This window comes from Perognathus longimembris, chromosome 18 (genome assembly GCF_023159225.1).
Source record: "Perognathus longimembris pacificus isolate PPM17 chromosome 18, ASM2315922v1, whole genome shotgun sequence".
Classification (NCBI taxonomy): Eukaryota; Metazoa; Chordata; class Mammalia; order Rodentia; family Heteromyidae; genus Perognathus; species Perognathus longimembris.
Window position 1 is genome coordinate 16,844,878 of NC_063178.1, and position 6,253 is coordinate 16,851,130.

The following is a 6,253-nucleotide window of genomic DNA, read 5'->3' on the forward strand; positions in this document are numbered from 1 at the left end:
TCTCTCTGACTTGTTCCGTTTTGCTTTGTTTTGTTGCTCCAGGCTGGCACTCTGACTTATTGGAGATAAGGAATCTCATGAACTTTTCTGTTGGGGCTGGCTCCAAACCATGAGCCTTAGACCTCAAGTCTCCTGAATAGGTAGAATTAGAGGCTTCAGCTACCACTACCCATCCATTTTGATGTTTTATTCAGAATAATTTTTAGTAAGTTTATGTTACCAATAACTTAAATTCTGTTTATTATCTTGCATCTACCAAACTTTGGTTTCCAAAGTTTTTATAAATATTTTCCTTTCTATTCAGTTATTTCTATTGGCTTACAAACAATGTCCACAGCCAAATAAAACACCCTCCCTGGTCCCTGCAGCCCCCACAGAAAGGGCTCCCATCTCCCTGTTTCAGCTCTAGAACTAGACTTTGTAAAAGGTCTCTTTTCTCTCACCTCCTATTTCTCTAAACGATACTTAAGTCATGTTCCTGTCTCTACTGTTCTATTGCAATCCTCCTTACCAAGGCTACATAACTTTTCCATTTTCTAACAAATACTCTGTCAGGGCTCTGAGACCGTTCTCCATCACTGGCTGCTCTGTACTGAGTTTGCCACTCTCCATGCAGGAAAAGGCAGAGCAAACGATTGGGGACTTTTGTTGGTTCCATCCATAAACAGGAGACATGTTTCCATTTACCTCGCCCTTCCTTATCATCAATCCACATTTTTAAAAGTGTTATTTAAAGCTTGGTGGTGGAAGACTTCTGCCTTGTTATTGTATACTTTCGCTGCTACTATAAATGGGATCTTTTCCAAAATTATATTTTCTCACAATTTTTGATGATACACTACAATACAATTAGCACTTGTACACTGATTTTGTATTCAGCAATCTAGCCAAACTGCCATCAACTTTCATAATTTTCCTATAGATTCTTTTGAATTTTATGTATGTGTAAGCATATCAATAATTAATGTGCTTTTTTCCCTTTATAATCTTTTTACCTTTTGTTTCTTTCTCTCAATGGCTAGGACTTTCAGGAGAATGTTGAACAGAAGGAGTGAAAATAGTCTTGCCTGTTCTGATCCTGACCTTGGAGAAAATATTTTAAGCCTTTCAATATTAGGAATGATTTCTTTTTCTTTAAAAAGAACTTCTTTGCTCTTCCTGTTTACTATTATTTTTAAATCTTAAGTAGGTGTCGAATTTCACAAATGCATTTTCTACAGATGGCCCTATGCTTTTGTCCTTTAATCTGTTGCTGTGGTGAACCCATTAATCACCTAATATTTAATCAACCTTAGAGTAAAATCAACTTGGTTGGATGAACATGCTTGTTTTGCATCCGTATAGGAAAAATAGACTGCACTATTCTTGTTTCATGCTGTTCTTTCTAGTTTTGCTACCAAGATAATGCTAACCTCAATATAGTAATTACAGAGAGTTCCAACTTTTTCTTTTCTCCTGAAAAAAAAAATATCTGAATCGGGGCTGGGAATATGGCCTAGTGGCAAGAGTGCTTGCCTCATATACATGAGGCCCTGGGTTCGATTCCTCAGCTCCACATATACAGAAAATGGCCAGAAGTGGCACTGTGGCTCCAGTGGCAGAGTGCTAGCCTTGAGCAAAAAAGAAGCCAGGGACAGTGCTCAGGCCCTGAGTCCAAGCCCCAGGACTGGCCAAAAAAAAAAAATAATAATAATAATAATAAATATATATATATATTCGAATCATCTAAATGCTTAAGAGAGTAGTATCTCCCCAACTCTCCAGCACTTTCTCTGTAAACAGTTCCCACCGCAGAATGTGGCCTCCCCAGGGCCCCAAGCTAACCCAACTGCAGCGACTGGAGGAAGGGGCGGCATGTCCTTGAATTCATAGCGTGTTCCTGGGTGAGAAAATGTAATTAGGCATCTATGTCAAACAGGGAAGGCCAGGTGGACTGACTGAGTTACACACAAATGAAGTACCGTCTCCACAAGTCTGTCTCTCAAGGTGTGGTCAGGGCCATGCACCTTAAGCAGAGCTGACTACGCCTCCAAGCGCAGCGAGGCCACGGAGGCCACGGGGAACCCTCTCCTTGGTGATAGGGAGGGGGAGGAGCCTTCCAGCAGTGGTGGAATGGGTCAGGTCATTTTAAGTGGCTGCTGCTTGCGTGGCCCACGTGCCAGGAAAGAGTTCGAGAAAGCCCAACACCGTAGGGATAGTGCAGACACTTTGCAGACACAGAGGAAAGGTGGTGTGGAGGTAAAATCAGAAATGACTGAGATTTTATCTGGTTGAGAAGGTATGTATTGTGGCATTAAGAAATACGTATTTGGCCAGGTGTTGGTAGCTCACTCCTGTAATCCTACTCGGAGACTGAAACATGAGGATCACGGTTCGAAGCCAGCCTTGGCAGGAAAGTCCGTGAGACTCCAATTAATGACCCCCAAACTGGAAGTGGAGCTGTGGCTTACAGTGCAGAGCGCTGGCCTTCAGCACAGGCCAAGACAAAAAACCAAAACTGGTTTTCGGTACAAAGCTCCCAAAGCCCTGACTCCTGAGCTATAAGGTGACGGGAACATATTGCTGTCATACTTGGTCTTAGTCCCCAGGGCCTGACACAAGAACTTTTAAGACCTCAGGATTACCAGTGTGGGAAGTGTCCTTTTGGTATGCTTAGGAGAAAATTGGTGACTGGAGTCCCAAAGTAGCTTCAAAGCAGGAACTGACTGCCAGAGGAAGCAACTATGATTAAAGGATTAACAATTCTCAGTCCCGGTCCCCTATCTCCAGGGAGAGAAAAGGGGACTAGAGATGGAGTTCAGTCACCAATGGCCAATGATTTAATCAGCCATATTGTGCTAATCAGCTTTGCGTTACTGTGACAACAGCTTGAAAGGAGGAAAGCTTTATTTTGGCTCTTGCTCTCACAGGTTTCAGTGTGTTGATGGATCTCTTTGGGGCGTGTGGAGAGGCAGAAGGGCGGGGAATGTGTGGTGAGAGATCTGCTCACCTCACCGTGCCATGGAAGGAAGAGAATGAAAAAGTAAGGAGCCAGTCTCGACACTCTCCAGTGACCCAGCTTCCTTCTCCGGGGCCCCCCTCTGAAGGACCCACAATCTCCCTGTGACATCCTAGTCTGGTGACCAAGCCTTTAACACTGTGGAGGACGTTTAAGATCCAAATGATAACACGTACCCACCTAATATATGTAGATGGGCGTGTTGTACTTAGGCAGAACCCCTAGGTGATAGGATTCAGGGAACTTCCATTTTAGTGAATGTGTCTATGTACAAAGACAGTGGTGTGTTCCAACTTCACAGACACAGACGCTTCTGCACTCCAGACCCTCTGGGCCTCACCTGATCTACCGATTTATATGACTGTTCACTTGGATCCTTCACAGTACAATTTATAGTAAACCAGTAATAGCAAGTAATGCGTTCCCATTAGTACTGTAGGCCACTATTGAATTATCAAACATGTAGGGAGGTCATGGTGACCCCTGATTTGCAGCCATGTCAGTAGGAAGTACCTGATGATGTCCTGAACTTAAGATGGGTGTTTCATGAATGAAAGGAAGGAAAGAAAGAAAGATGTGGGCTGGGAATATGGCCTAGTGGCAAGAGCGCTTGCCTCCTACACATGAAGCTCTCGGTTCGATTCCCCAGCACCACATGTATGGAAAACGGCCAAAAGGGGCGCTGTGGCTCAGGTGGTAGAGTGCTAGCCTTGAGCGGGAAGAAGCCAGGGATGGTTGGTGCTCAGGCCCTGACTCCAAGGCCCAGGACTGGCAAAAAAAAAAAAGAAAGAAAAGAAAAGAAGAAAGAAAGAAAGAAAGAAAGAAAGAAAGAAAGAAAGAAAGAAAGAAAGAAAGAAAGAAAGAAAGGAAGGAAGGAAGAAAGAAAGAAAGAAAGAAAGAAAGAAAGAAAGGAAGGAAGGAAGAAAGAAAGAAAGAAGGAAAGAAAGATGTGCACTTAGAAAGAAAGAACCACCTACAACTGCAAGAAGAAACTCCTGAAGGGCTTCTGTGCTGCCTCACACAGAAACAGGCACCCAGGTGTCATAACCATTGCTTACGTAACTCCAGGAGATAAACTGCTTTCTCCTGGGACAGTGATTCTAAATTAACATGTAGGGGAGCATTTGGCTTGAGGAGGCGACAAGTTCATGGCATGTTTTTTGACACATGCAAATTAGATTCATATTTCACATTTGCATGGTCTGTGGGGCCTAGTGTCAAATGGAGAGAGAGCACCCTAAAGAAAAGAGGCTTCCTAGCTACTCAAGAGTTGGAAAATTTACAACTTCTAAATTACCCAGAAGATTGAGATTCCTATGAATACGTGGCTCTCAAGTTTTGAGCTCATTATGAGGAATGTGTATAACTGAATAAAAATTACTGTTGCAAAGTGCTCAGTTTACTATTATGTAACACTTACATTACTATTACATAAACATTTCCAAGTGTCACTGGACTGTGGTGAGAAAGCCCCAGAAGTATAAAGAGAGTCACACTCACAGTCAAGATGTGCTGTTTCCTAGAAACACCTTCCAGACATAAAAGCAATGACCAGCTTGTCAGAAGGGAAGATGACAAAATCCTGGGTGGGTGCAGAAGAGAGAGCTTCCATAGTGTAAAGTCGTCAATGAGTTAAGCACATAGTAACCAACATCCTTCGGAACACTTCACAGAGCACAAGGGAAAAACAGGAGCTGTCCTTCTTCTGCCGGAGCAAGGAAACCTGAAATGCAGCCCATTTGTAAGCACTGTCTTGAAACTAACAGTAGCATGCCACACACACTGTGTCTTTATTGCTAAGCCTACATTTCTCCAAAGACAGTGCCATTATATAGCTCCACTTCCAGTTTTCTGGTGGTTAATAGGAGATAAGAGTCTCACAGACTTTCCTGCCTGGGCTGGCTTTGAACCACGATCCTGAGATCTCAGCCTCCTAAATAGCTAGGATTATAGACGTGTGTCACCAGCACCCAGCAATTATGTAGTTATTAATTAATGATGGGCCTGACGCTTATACAACTAATAGATGTTAATAAAATGTAGAAAAACACCTCAAAATAAATAAAACCTGATAACATTTTTTTTAATTTACACTTTTATGGCATAAGCAATTTTTGACTCCATTATCTACTCCTTAAATGTGATTTTTTAACACCATAGAATGGAGAAAAGTAGAGCATGTATAAATTGTCATGAAAATTACCATAATAGCTTCCATCACTTCTTAAAAGGAAATGTAAAAGTAAGGTTCTCTAGTCAGAGCTCTATCCCATGCCTAAAGTAATTCAAGGCCCTTCGGCATAAGCAGTAAGATTATTAAACATTATGTTCTTTCTTTAAAAAGTGCAAAGTAGTGCTTTTCTTTGGCCTGCAGGCTTCAGCATAACATAGTCTGGCCTGCTAGGATGCATTTGGAGGCAGGGTGACCAAGGAAAGACTGGAAGTGAAGACACGAAGCTTGCGGGCTAATTATCAAGCCGTGCAATATTCGAAAGTGGATTCTGGAGCAAGTCTGCTCTGTTTCTGCCTAGGTCACACCCATATGACCTTGGGCAACCTAAGTGACCTTCGGCAAGCTAATTAACCTTGTTGGGACTCAGTGTGTTCATCTGCAAAATAGAAAGAATTAAAAAATGCCTACCCCATGGGATTGAGATAAAGGGTAAATGAACCAGTAAAACATGAAGGAAATGCTGTGTGCCTTCATCTACACAGTTCATCAGATGCTGGGCAGCTGCTCTGCACTGGGCGATGTAGGCTAGGCGTTGTACACACATCACTGAGCAGAACAGAGAAAGGAATGCCTTCCCCCTGGAGCTTGCCTGCAGGGAAGAGACTCTGGAGGGACTGGAAGACAAAGCTCGATAAGAACCACTGTCTTTTAAATTTCTTCACAATGTTTGAACTCAGGGCCCCTTGCTTGCTAGGCAGGTATACTTCCATACCTTCAGTCGTTTTGCAGGCCCACCTGGGACTGTGATACTCCTGTTCATTCCTCCCACATAGCAGGGATGAAAGAGACGCGTAGAATAACCAGATGGAGAGATATGTTCATTGGGTTAATGAAAAATAATAAAGCCTATGAACCGAAGGGAAGAAACATTTCATTCCCTATCCCTACAGCTAACGGAATCCACGCTGGGATCCAATGAAGACGGCTTGCTCGGGGCTGGGGGCGGGGCTCCAGGGGTAGCTGGCCAGCCAATGAGCGAAAGCAAGGGTCAGATACCAAGTTTGGGTCTTAGTCTTGCACCG